Source organism: Acinonyx jubatus, chromosome B3, assembly GCF_027475565.1.
Source record: "Acinonyx jubatus isolate Ajub_Pintada_27869175 chromosome B3, VMU_Ajub_asm_v1.0, whole genome shotgun sequence".
NCBI classification, from domain to species: domain Eukaryota; kingdom Metazoa; phylum Chordata; class Mammalia; order Carnivora; family Felidae; genus Acinonyx; species Acinonyx jubatus.
Genome location: NC_069386.1, coordinates 7,945,686 through 7,959,833, shown reverse-complemented (window position 1 = coordinate 7,959,833; position 14,148 = coordinate 7,945,686). Strand labels below are relative to the sequence as shown.

General features: G+C 44.0%; 1 long non-coding RNA gene across 1 annotated transcript; it reads left to right on the top strand.

Annotated features, from left to right (window-relative positions):
- The first annotated feature begins 436 nt into the window (after positions 1 to 436).
- On the top strand, positions 437 to 5,788 carry LOC128316188 (uncharacterized). The gene is made up of 2 exons (XR_008299775.1): positions 437 to 546; positions 5,387 to 5,788. It is a non-coding gene; the product is annotated as an uncharacterized LOC128316188 (long non-coding RNA).
- The last annotated feature ends 8,360 nt before the right edge of the window (positions 5,789 to 14,148 follow it).

Below are 14,148 nucleotides of genomic sequence, written 5' to 3'. Positions count from 1 at the left end.
GGCCTTTGGGTCGGCCGGTGATATTCCGTGGAATCCAGCTACCACTAAAAGGTGGGGGGGGGGGGTGCAAAGCACACTCAGTCAGTGTGCACACTCATCTCTAGTTAGTATTTCCTGTGAGGGCATTATGGAACTATGCAGTCCATCATCCCAGTGTTGTATTTATAAAAACTGGAGCAAACGTCTAAAACATCCAATTGTATTTGAGTGTTTGATTCTTCGAAATCTTGCTCTCTGTTTACGTCTGTGTTCTTTAAACACTGAGGGCTCTACCATGGCTGTGCTTAGCTGTTTTAATAAAGTGGTCTGCTCTGATTATAAAAAGAGGTTATCGAGTGAGAAAATCTAATGTCTGCCGGTTAGCATGCATAAGGTGGAAGGCTAGCTGTGTGGATTATGAAGTCATAACCCAACCCCCGTTAGTCACCTGGTTGCTGCTTGAACTACACTATCTAGGTGTAATTAAAAACTCTCGTGAGTCCCTACTGTCATCAGTAAGTTAAATCTCCATTACAACTACACCATCATAACAGCCTACTCCATCCAGTAAGCTCCCACCCCTGACCCCACCACCCTGCCCCAGTCTGCTTACCCCCACCCTCCCAAGAACAAGAACAACTATTTCTGGGTGCAGTCTATTTCCTAGATTGTGGGTAAGGAAGCAAAAGTGGCCTTGCGTACATTCAGTTTGGGCCACATCTACACAACGCTTTCAACAATTGGTTCATTCTGTAATTCAGCGAAAAACAGGTATCAGACATACTTGCATAGAACTGTATCACATAAATAGTTGATTTTCCAACATGTCATTTCCTTTTTATTTATGTATTTATTTTACTTTTCAGCTGGCTGCTTCTGTGTTGACGCAGAGATGCAAACTTTATTATTCCTCATTTGTTCCAATTGAGTTATAGTCCCTGAGACTGTCTGAATGACTCCAACAATCTAACTTTTTTTATTTGTTTGTTTTCCAATCAGTTCACTTTTTTCCACCATGAAATCAGCCATGTGCTAAACTGTCTGATAACCACACGGCCCCTTTCTGTCACCAGGCTGATGCCATTAAGATTGCCTCTGCTGTTTGAGGGCAGGGTCACCCCATGTTCTGAAGCATCCTTTTGCAATGCGCTGAGGAGGTACTGGAAATCATGGATCGCTCCCTCAGCTTCTCCTTTGGCACCCCTGTGATGTGAATTTCAGAGCTATAGATTTCATAAATGAATTGATGAAAAGCACTTTTTTAAATTAAAATACTACTACTGCTACAAATACTACTAATAATAAACACTTAGAATTCCAAGCAACCTCCTAACTTCTCTTTACCTTAATCTTCTTGGAGGGACTCACGCTTCCCCACTGTGAGCTCCTCCCCTGTTGCTTACAATCCCATTGATTCTAACTTCCTATGAGTCCCTTGTGCATCATACAGGCCCTCTCTTTCTTTGACTCTTGTCTCTTTTACCCTCATTCCTTCCTCTTCGCCTCCAGCTGTCCTCAAAATGATGGCACTTACTGTTCCCCTTTCTCCCTTTGTCCAATCCTGGTGACACCTCTGCTCACCTGTTTCCTGCAGCCAGTGCCCTCCTAGATTTCTTCCGCAACATCCTAGGTGTCAGGTCCAGACTGCAGCCCGCATAACTTCACGTTGGTATTTAGCCCAGCTGTCCATTCCAACCTTCTCTTAGCTTCCAGAACTTTTCCCTTGGTTTCACTTCTTGACTATCTGACTCTTCCCTCCCAGGCCCCTCTGTTTCTCCTGCTGGCTCTAAGGATGCACCTTTCCAGGATCTCACACTCAAAAATCTTGTCTTCTCAGGCACCTGGGTGCCTAAGTTAAGGTTAGGGTTAAGGGTCAGACTTCAACTCAGGTCGTGATCTCACAGTTCGTGGGTTCGAGTCCTTTGTCAGGCTCTGTGCTGACAGTTCAGAGCCTGGAACCTGCTTCAGATTCTGTGTGTGTGTCTCTCTCTCTGCCCCTCCCCTGCTCATTCATTCTCTCTCTCTCTCTCTCTCTCTCTCTCTCTCTCTCTCTCTCTCTCATCTTTGTCTCTCTCTCTCTGTCAAAAATAAATAAACATTAAAAAAAATCTTCTCTTCTCATTCCACATCTTCCCCACAGCATGCCCCCCCTGCCCCCACAGAGACCCTTGCTCACTGTGATTCCCAGACCCATGGCTCCAATTCAACCTCTCTCCTGAGCAATAGATCACACACGTCTACCTGGCTACTAGACATTTCCAGATGCACATCCAGAAAACACCATGATTTCAAAATATTAAAAATTGAAACTCAATTCTCACACACCCCCCAAAATCAAGTTCTCCTACTGTGTCCCCTCCTCCCCATAATAGCACCAATATCCACCCAGTCACCAGGTTAGGAACTTCATAGATACATGATGCCTTCCTCTGCCTTAGATTCCAAAGCCAAATTGACCACCGGGCCTAGTGACTTTTCCTCCAGAACAGCTCTCTGTTATGACTGCTACCTTCTCAGCTCAGGCCCCCATCACTTTGTGGGACTCCTAGACTAACCTCTTAACTGCAGTCACTGGCCCCAGAGATTCTCATCCCAGTCCAGCCACAAAGGATTAAAGCTTATTATCACTTCTCTGCTTAAAATTCTTCTGTGGATTCTCATTTCTTACTTCAGGAGGTTATAAGCTATTTTTAGTAGTGTGACCTTTCTCTTTAAAAATACTCTTAGTAGAACTCCATTGTGTGAAGCACATACTCTCCGTGCTGCTCTGGTTTAAGTGAATCCAGAAGATCCAGGATCCTGCAATGCTCAGCCACTCCACTCTGTGTGGTGGCTCCCGAGATGCTTCTATAACCTCAGCACTAAGAGGGACAGTTGAAAATCACCGATGGCATAAAGTCTAAATGATGTGCATAGACATACCCGGGTATTGGGACAGACTGACCACTCCTGCCATTACCACCACCTCTATTATCTTGGTGGCTGGCATTAGAATTCTGTTTAACGGACACTAACTTTGAGAAAATTCCTATAGCATCCTTTAGTGTGAAGGCATAAAACCTGGCTGTTGCCAAGTTTTCAGAAAAGAAAACTAGGGGTGCCCGGGTGACTCAGTCAGTTAAGTGCCCGACTTCAGCCCAGGTCATGATCTCAACTGTGTCTCCCTCTCTGCCCTTTCCCCGCTCGCACGCTGTATCTCTCTCTTGCAAAAATAAATAAACATTAAAAAAAAATTTAAGGAAAGAAAACTAACCTAATCTGCCTGAAAAATGAGGAGGGATTTCTGTCTAAGGAGATAAAGGGCAGACAAGGAAAGAGAGGATAGACAAGAGACGGGGAGGGGTGAGGATACAGAAGAGGATATAAAAGGGAGTGGGGCATGCAAAAAATATTTCAAAAAAACAAAATCCTGGTGATAGAGTGGCTGAAAGGGAAAATAGAGTTACCCAAGACAATGTTTTGAAAGATTTGGAGTTTTTTGTCTGTTTCTATTTTGCTGTAGAGTGCATGGTAAGAAGTCCTCCCATGACCCCCAGTGCTTAAATAAATTCACTTTACAAGAACTTCATGTTGAGTGGATTATCTTTCGAAAGTGTAAAGGGCCGAGAGAGTGTTGAATCTATGCCAATGGAGGGGGTAAATGAACTAGTATATGCAGATATAGGAGGTCAGAGTATAATGGACCTGGGAAGATATAAGCCCCAGACATTCACAGAAAATGTAGGGAAGGTTAGGGTGATCCCCAAGCAATGGTTTGAGGGTTCCTCAAATGGATGAATTTCCAGTGCCCCCCGGATCTGGCTGAAAGTCAATGACGGAATGATTTTTTTTCATTTGTTAACACATTCAGAATATGTCAGTGATGGAATTAAACTCTCTGACCAAAGGCTAGTTCTAAAACAAGGAACCCTAGTATGCTCAGAGCTCCTTAACTAGCAAGGGAGTTCAAACTCACTCAGAACTAGCTCCAGTAAAAAGTTCAACCTAAAGAAATGTTCATTAATATGAAGGAGAGAGAGTAGAGTCAGGATCTTATCATACTGAGTTTTCAAGCAAAACTCTTTGCGACCTGGCTCCTGTATGCTGCTTCTCTTTGAGCACACTTCTATCCTCTGAGCTTCGTTTTTCAGTTCCCTTATTACTGTTCATATAATTGAACATACTTATCAAGCCAGTAGTCCTGACGTTCTGGTTCCAGCACCCAGAACCATTGGACTGACTTGATGTCCTTGTTGTTTAATTCAACTTGATAGAGGGAGTAACGAGATGGCTTGATTTGGAGTGGAATCTACCACGAGAGCAATTCACTGTGGCTAAGAGAATGGAGTCCCACCAAATATAAGGCCACCTTGGGCAGTGACAAGATTTTCGGGTAGGTGAAGTGAGCAAGGAAGAAACAGTCTACATATGAAATATCATTGTTCATACGCTTCCTCTTTTTTTGATTCTGTTGGCTAGACTGGGTATCCGCCTATAGATAAACACAGAGATATTTCCAGAAGATGCCTGTTTGGCTTTTCTTTGTGTGTTTGTTTGTTTGTTTGTTTTAACAACATCACTTATTTAGTTATTTATTTTAATGTTTATTTATCTTTCAGAGAGAGACACAGAGACAGAGACAGAGAGAGCACAAGTGGGGGAAGGGCAGAAAGAGAGGGAGACACAGAATCCGAAGTAGACTCCAGGCTCTGAGCTGTCAGCACAGAGCCCAATGCAGGGCTCCAACTTGCAAACCAATAGATCATGACCTGAGCTGAGGTCGGACCCTTAACCGACGGAGCCACCCAGGCGCTCTGGCTTTCCTTAGTTTTCATAGTTTGGTGATACACTGAGAAACTAGAATGTCTGAAACTAGAAAGTCTGCAGTTGGGAAACTCAAGGATTTCATAACTGAGTCTCAAGTCTTCTGACGGTTTTCCTACTGAGATTTTGTATCCTTCACATCATTCTCTACAATACAGATTGTCCTTTACATAATACATGTATTCCTAAAAGGTTGTGTGGGAATCAAATTTTTATATTTGGGAGACAGTGCCCTATAATAACGCAGTTTCTTCACCTATAATAACGCAGAAAGTCAAATTCTATTTCAAACTCACCAGGAAGCATTATATTATTTAAAGAGCCACATTGTGAATTTCTTCTCTGTGGTTGGCATACTGGTCCACTAATTGATCTGTTTTGCAAATCTGGATTTTCATCCATCAGGCTTTCTTGAATCTACCTCAGAAAGCCAAACAGTAGCTTTGGAGAAAGTTTAAGTGCCAGAAAAAAAAAAAAAAAATACCTTATGAGCTAAGTGTGAAACCCAGAATTTTAAGTTCCACTCAGTAATTTAAGTAAATTACATTGATTCAAGGGTGATCTTCAGTGATCCAAAGTAACGGAGTTCTTTTTTTTTTCCAAGTTCTTTGCATTTTAATAGTCTCTGCCTCTGTAAGTAACAAGCAAGCTTCTGTGAAGAACCCATTGCAAATTTATTCCTAAAATCTCGGCTCTTCACCTTTCAAGGAATGGAACTCATGAAATTGAGTAAACAAATTGCGGGATGGCATGCCACATTCATTCAGAAAACATGCTGATTACTCAGCAAAATGGCGTTTAGCACCACAAAGGAGCCAAGGAGAGAGCAGCTACATCAAATCCTCAATGGAATCCGATATCCCCACCTGTGGGATGCCTAGAGATAACAGGCAATTGTGTCCAAAAATGCAATTACCAGAAGGGAAGAAAAAAGAGGTACTCTCTTTCCTGAGGAATGGAATCGTGAAAAGAGTCTTTCATCATGGACCAGAGTATACTCAAAGCATGGTTTATGCGGTCTTGAGTCCCAGTAATGGTCTGATTTCCCCTCATTATATACTCGCTGGGTGCAAGATGGCCTTATCATTTGCATCTAGAATAGCATCTTACTCCCCTCCCCTAGGCAATCACTCAGCCTGTTGTGTCAGTATTAAAATAGAACCACTGCAAATAAATAGGACCCATATTCATTTTTTTCAGAAAGGTGAGCTTTTCAGAATCCCTTTCTCCTCACGGTGCATTATTAAGGGTGTTATTGTAATCATAAAAAGAAAAGAAACCCTGAATGAATGAGAAGTAACAATTGAGCACCATCAAAATTAACTTGGTGGGGGGCAAGCATACAGTGATGAATAAAAGTCCAAGCATTTTGTTTAATATCTTCATACATTTACAGACAGGTAGAAAATATTGCCCCTGTTTTACTGATGAGGAAAGGGAAACTGGGCTTGCCTAAAAGGCATATTTATAATGCCTAAATCATCCCTTTAAAACATTAATTGACCAGGTGGGGGCGCCTGGGTGGCTCAGTCGGTTAAGCATCCGACTTTGGCTCCGGTCATGATCTCACAGTTCATGAGTTCGAACCCTGCATCTGGCTCTGCGCTGACAGCTCAGAGCCTGGAGTCTGCTTCGGATTCTGTGTCTCCTCTCTCTCTGCCCCTCCCATGCTCACCATCTGTCTCTCTCTCTCAAAAATAAATAAACATTAAAAATTTAAAAATATATTAATTGACCAGGTGACTTCTCCACCTAACAATGATGTGGCTTAAAAGATGGAGTCTCTCCCATGGGTTCTCGGTGTGCAGCATACCACAGGGAGCTGAGACCACTCCTCAAGAAGTAGGCTGGGGAAATGTCCGCGATGATGTAGGGAAAGAAAAACTTGCTCCTACCCTTTCAGGTTCTGCGACTGGGCCTCAGGTAAACTAATAGAAGATAGGTCAACAGGAGAAAAGCATACAAGTCGTAATTAACATTTTTACATGCATGAGAGCCTTCATAAGAAAAGTTAGAAGCCCAAGAAGGCATCAGACCCAAAAGCTTTTTGAAGAACAATAAGTTGTAGGGATGTGACAAGACAAAGGGGCTTGGGATCGGGGCAGTAAATTGTGGGGACGGTGACTGGGAAATATATGGGGGAAGCTAACAGAAGATAAGGAGTTTTTCGTAGGTTTGTTTGGACAAATCTCTTTCGGCATCGCCTCCCAATTTCCAGTGATAAGAATGTTCTCTTCCCGGTACAGGGAGGACACCTTTCTCGTGGGAAATTTTACAACCTGCTCTTAGGTGGAAAGGGGACGATCAGAGAGCTGTTCCTGCATCTGCTGTTTCTCAAGCGCCTTCAGCTCAAAATAATAGGCCCAAGTGGCGTATCTTGAGGTAGCACGTGGTGAACCTCTTTAAAGATGAGGACCCCACGTACTTTGAGGAGCGACTAGCACCACTTCGGGTCAGCTCCAGAGTGGAGGCGCTCGGGGTCATCATGAGCCCGCAGGGGCGTAGACAGGTGCCTCCTGCCTTCCCTTTCAAAACCCTTTACGTTAGAAGACAATGACGATGTGGTTAAAAGTAATGTTGAAAGGTTTCAAGAAAGATGGTACCTTACAAGTCGAGGAAATGTCTCGCAGAAGCAAAGGCTAAAAGGACCCCATGATATGTGTACAGCCCACCAAAGACAAGGTAGCCAGTAGAGAGAGGAGATGGGATAAATTACACGCAGGAAAAGTGAAATCCCACTTCTCTTCCCCCAAAGCTGCGTGACCCTGAGCAGATCTCCTCACTTGCCCTGGGACCTAGCTCTCCTACATGTAAAATGGTTTTAAAATAATTGCAGAGCTACCCCTCGGGGCACCTGGGTGGCTCAGTCAGTTTACGCGTCGGACTCTTGATTTCGACTCAGGTCATGATCTCACCGTTTAGGAGCTCGAGCCATACATCGGGCTCTGTGGTGACAGCATGGAGCCTGCCTGGAATTCTCTCTCTCTCTGCCCCTCTCCTGCTCAAGCTCTCGTGCTCTCTCTCTCTCTCTCTCTCAAAAATAAATAAATAAACTTAAAAAAATAAAATTAAATAATTGCATAACTATCCTCCTTCAGTGTCCTCTTCCAGGCTCTGCATCCAGAGGGATGAAGCCTGAGGACTTGGTGATCCTGGGAGGACTGGGGGAAGTATCCCACCACCACCTGTCGACTAGTAAATTCCACGGAGGAGATAAAAACAGCACTTACAGATACAGAAGTACCCACTACCTACCAAAGAGAGACAACTTGCAAGCACCTATACATTATTTAGTAGAAATTCATTTGTTTATATGTGTATGTAAATTTAATAAATATCCAGTGGCAGCCAGATACAGAATTATATCCCTTTCTTCAGGAACATGCCTCCAAGGAGGCTTCAAAAGCTGTATTTCTCCACTCCTTGCCTGCCAGGTCTCAGAAGGTCAAGGTTTTGTGTTGCCCTGGCAACAGCTGATAGCATCACTACGACCTGAAGCAGCATCACTCTAAGTGGTTACGATGTTATCCCAGTTGCTGAGGAAACGCACAACCTTGCACCAGGCAGGTGGGTAACCGTGGAGTCGATCTCCAACCATTTTGCTTTTAACAGTCTATACTGGCAAATGCGTTCATCTCTGCATAAATTCTGTGAACAATTGGGATCTTAAGGAGTTTTAGTCGTTCCTTTTTAAAAAGCTCTTAAACGCTTCACCTTTACCACCTGAAACATAGTGCTTATGTCTGAAAAAATAAAAACATATTTATTATTCCTCTATTTTACATGAAATTGCCACCTACACTAAAGTATGCCATTTACTCCTCTACCTCTCCTCCCTAATCAAGCCCGTGGGTTTTTTTTTTTTTTTAGTTTGCTCTCTGCTATGTATGGGGGGGGGGAGGTGTCTTAAGATAATATTGAATCTTTAAAAGTAGATGCATAAAAGCAGAGAAGTCCTGTTCACCATCTGAGTCATCCTTGATCGGTTCCCTCTTAAAATGCATCATCCTCTGTCTTTCTTATAACCAAGGGCTTTAAAATTCAAATGTTCATGAACACCAGCTTTATTAAAATTAGAGCTTGGGGAAATGGCTCGGAAAAGGGAGAAAAGAATATTACCCAACCATTTAAAAGATGCTAATTAATGAAGTTCTGAAGCCCAGGGAGGACATTCGATATAGCAAGGGTTTCTCTACCAAGGAGGAATGAAACTCATCTGAAAACAGAAAACAAACAAACAAACCAACAAAAAAACCCAGAATAAAATAAAATTGAAGTGGATTAACCCAAATCTTCCCCCAGGTGCTGGAGTGGCCTCGGGAGCTCTGTTCGATTACAAGAACCCCAGTGAGCCTGCCCACAAGCTGAAGGTATTAGCATTTTCTAGTGCTACTCCAGGTTGGTCCCTGAGCTGTTGGGGGCCTGTTTCTCACGCTCAGTGGAAACCCCCTCACCCACTTGATTTGAGTCCACTGCCTGTCCTGAGCATTGGTGACGCTCAGCCTTGGAGGAAGCAGAGAATGGGAAGAGAGAGTCTACCCAGATGATGGCTCCATTCTGCCCTCTCTCACCTGGCCAGAAGCTCTTCTCGTGTTTAATTATGGTGAAGGGATCACAGTCTTTCTTCTCTCCTCTTTTACCTCTATCAACCACTGCCCTTTGACGTTTGGAGTTTGTAGCAATATTTCCCCCTCCAAGTGCAACGTCACACTCAGACCTCAGTGGGCCCTTCCAAAAAGCCCATAGTTAAGCATGTATCGACCTTGCCAATGGTTCCCTACACTCAGCAGAGTAAGTTACGTTTGATTTTAATCTTTTTATGAATGTGTGTTGTGGTAGTCTTGTCCTTCATACCACAGGAACCTCTCTCTCTCTCTCTCTCTCTCTCTCTCTCTCTCTCTCTCTCTCTCTCCCCCCAGATATTGCTATGGGCCAAGAACTGAAAACTTCCATTGAGTGAAAAATAAATTCCTTGGGGCATAAATAAATAAATAAATAATCCCAGCTCTATAACAGAAAATCATTTTCTGATGCCTGCTAATGATTTCCCGATACAGAGATATCCTTCAGATGACCCAAGTGTTGTCTAATGACAGTGCTGGGTCTAGAGGGGGTTTAGTCCTTGGAGGAGAATGGGATGGTCCCCTGGGTGCAGGCTGTGAAAGGGAGAAGAAGAGACTGTCGGATGGTGGCCAGTGTCAAAACTCTGAAAACAGGATTGGAATCACATATGTCATAAGTCTACTGCCTTGTGAATACCCAGGTGCCTCCCTGTTGAGTTCCACCTTCCCTAGACCAAGGCCAGATCTTATATTTTGTAGCTCTGTGAGTCCAAGGGCTTCCCCAAGGAGGGGAAGAGGTATCCCCACGCTTTTGCCTATGTCGTGCTGTCTTCTGGAATGTTCTTCTCCTTCTTGCCTACTCATTTGTCCTTCGATGATAATGCAAAGGTTACCTTGTGTCAGGCACCTTGCGAAGTGCTTTATATATCTCATTCATATTCGCCACAATCCTATGAAGTAGGTATTCTGCTTTCTGCTTTTCATATGGGGGGGTCTGGGTCTTGCAGAGGTTAAATGGCTGGTGCAAGGGCATGTTGGTTAAGAAGGGATTTATCCGCTCAAAGCTTTTGTTTTTAACTACCATTACAGATGCAGCTGAAAAGTAGCCTGCTTTAGGTGGCCTTTTCCAACATCCCCAGAAAAAATGTCCACACACCCCACCATGATTCAGATATCTTGTATACCCTTCTCTGAGAATACTTACTACACTGGGTTGCAATCAGTTCATGGAATATTTTAAATGTGTATTTTTTTTCTAGTGGAATGTGTGCTGTGGGGTGGAAGCACCTTTACAGTCTCGGCCCCTAGAAAATGACCTGGCACACACCAGATGCTCAGTGATTTTTTGCAGAAAGGAAGCATAACTGATCACATGAATAGAGGGTGAGGCAGAACAGCACTGTCCTGAGGACCTCTGGACACTGACATCTGGATCCTTCCTTTTCAGCTGATTGAGAGGAGAGTTAAAACCTTCTTTGCATCAAATGATTCGAGCAGGTGAACCAGATAGTCTGTATCAGGAGGAGGGCAGGGGAGCTGGCTGCAGGCTGACACTTAGACTCAGGGCAATATTTACCTGTATAAATAAATGTGTATTTATTTATTTTGACAGAGAGAATGCAAGCAAGGGAGGGGCAGAGAAAGAGGGAGACAGAGAATCCCAAGCAGGCTCCTTGCTTTCAGCACAGAACCTGATGCTGGGCTTGATCCCACAAACCATGAGATCATAACCTAAGCCGAAGCCAAGAGTCAGATCCTTAACCAACCGAGCCACCTGGGCGCCCCATATTTACCTGCCTTCTTATCCCTAAAGGTGGTGAGGTGGGCTGGGGGGACCCTCTACTCCTGGGGCTGGCATTGGGTCGAGAAGGGCAATAAAGTCTCACAATTTCCACCTAAAGATCCAGACTGCCTGGCAGGGAATCAGCAGGGGCCAAGGTCACACACGGCAGAGGAAAGACCTACACTCCCCAGACAGACAACTCCCCCTGCACTGTACTAGTGAGGATGTCTCCAGCCAGGAGAGGAGACACTTGGGAATCTTGAAACTTCTCCTTTTACATCCTTCAAGTGTGGGAACCAGGGACGGGAGATGGCAGGCAAGGGACTCTGGGGTAGGTGGAGAGCAGGGCCGTGTGGGTCCTCAGGTAGGAAGCCTCTCGGGGCAGGCGGAGGAGGACAGCGTGTGCCTGTAGTTTCTCACCTGGACGAGATGGATGCCGGGAGGAGGAGTGGCTGGCACTCAAGCAATCTCCTTGCCGTTGAAAGTCACACAGCCAGGCCTCCATGATGATGATGGGGACACTTACGTACAGTTCTCTTCTAGGCACGTGTTGATTGTCTTCCTGTCTCATTTTCCCTCAAAACACAACTCCGTGTAAATGTGTAAATAAAAGAAAAGCTAATAGGGTACCTGGGGCCAACATTAAGGAGCCCCAAGGAGGTGCTGGTAAGTAGACCCAGGAGCCCCCAAACCGTCCTTCTGCTGTAAGCACTCTCTGGGTTATCGTCAGAAAGTCCTTGGAAAGGGGAGCCCTGAGCGCGCCGGGTTCCCTTATGTGAGAGTCCATATTACTGACAAACCCGTTCTAAGGGCGAGTGGCTGATAAAAGTCTTGAGAGGAAAGGGGGTGTTTGCATCTCTTGTGCTGGGAACTCTAGATCCCAGAGCCCTTGGCAAAGCTGCAAACGTCTCCATCTGTAGCATCAGACCAGAATCAGTCGCTCCGCGGCTCTCACTGCAGAGGCTGCACAGGGTCACAGCAAAGTCATCCAAGGGGAGAGCTCAGAGGCTACTGAAGTAATGGGGTCCGCCTCTCTCATTTGATGAGGCCCAGAGAAAATGTCAGAGCTGGATTGCCAGTAACCAAGCAAGTGCGTGCTTAGAGGATCAGCAAAGAGGGCATCACCCAAATAAATAAATGATAAAAGAAAAATAAATTAGAAAAAAAAAATCAGCTTCAGTGAACTTATCTAGAATCAGGTGATGAGAGAAAACTTAAGCTATTTTAACCTTAGCATTCATGTAAGTTTGGGGGTTAGATACCTTTAATTGCATAAGCGGGCGGAGTGGTTCCAAACCCCAATATTTTGGCATTTTGTGTGTGGGAAGGTCTTACAGGGGCTGTAGAGAGTGTTATCATATTCCTACAAAATCAGGCTCAGTCTAGAGAACCCAGAGTGAGGGCAGAGAATGTTTTAAAAGAAGTGACTCTTCAGAGAAGTAAAGTCTCTCTAGGTTACACAAGATGGAAAGAAATAAATGAATACATCTCAGAATAACACAGACTGAATTCCTGGACTAAAATGTCTACTCTGTCACTTACTACCTGAGCATCCTTGAGCAACTTACTTAAACCTTTCTGATCTCTGATCCAATATCTGCTCCATAGTGTAAAAAAAGTACTTACACATTTGTTGTGAAATGAAATAAATTAGAATACAAAAAAATCCTCTGCAAACTGTAAAGTGGCATAAACATATTAAACGATATACAGAAAAGGAAGCAAGAAGAAGGAAGAAAGGGGCAGGAAGGGGGGATTGGTTTTCATCGGAGAGTGTGTGATATGGTAGATTTTTTTTCCCAAGGGACCAGAGGAAGATGAATTGCAGAAGTCAGGTGGAATACTTTTACTGTAGTCCATGATGGATTTAACTTAATAAGTATAATATAACTGCGCTGTAATTGAACAATGTTAGTGCCAACCCAAAGGGTGCCATTGTTTTTGATGTTTAAAGAAGCCGGATTTTACCTATATAGAAATATTTCAGGATGAAGGGTCATGATGGGGTCCATGTGATGTGATTTGATGCATGGCCTGACCCTTTACTATGGGGTTCCACAGGGAAACATGGATGGATGGATGGATGGATGGATGGATGGATGGATGGTGGTTGGATGGTAGATGGATGATGGATGGAGGAGAGAAGGGAGGAAGGAAGGAAGGAAGGAAGGAAGGAAGGAAGGAAGGAAGGAAGGAAGGAAGGAAAGAAATATGAGTATCTTCCAGTGCTCTAATGGCCCCATTTGCTTGAGTGATTTCCATGAAAGGGGCTCACCTTTTTAAAAGTGCAAGATCTTTTTAGTGCATCATCCCTATTACCTTTATCACAAACCAAGAAAAAGTGTTATCTTTATTTTACAAAGACCAAAAGTGCCCCGAAGGGATGGTTAAACAATGTGTCCAAAATCCCATACACTCTTGGCAAGATTGAGATTAGCATGTAGGAGTTAAATCTATAGATATTCCCCTGTAACATGCTTTTTCATCATTTCTTAGAAGCGGGGGGAGAGGCAGCCTTTACAAATATAGTTAACATTTTTCATGTCCCCATGGTGCTTGGCATGAAAAGTAGGTGTCAGGGGAAGAAAAGGAAAAACAGCTAAAAATAGAAGAAGCACATTTCCTGGTTGTCAGGGACAGTTCCCATTCATCCTCATCATCTCAGTAAAAATATTAACGACATACACCTTCAGTCTCAACGTATCCTCACCTGGGCTTTAAGTAGAAACCACTGTTTATGAGCTGACTAGTTTATAGTTCGAATAGGAGTCATAGTCCAAATATTCCTATTTTTTTTTCAGTTGTGTCCTCCTCAGTTACTGACTGAGGGGGGCCTTTGGTCAAAGTGGGTACCTCCTACGGAAAAGGCGGCTCCCTAGGAATTTGTCAGTTCACACATCCTTTCCAAGCTCACCAAGTCCCCTCCTACCTACTCACACTTTCTCATATACTAGTGACAAGGGAAGGAAGTCGTGTGACTTGAAATAGCCACATGACAAAGAAGACAGACGACGAGGGTTT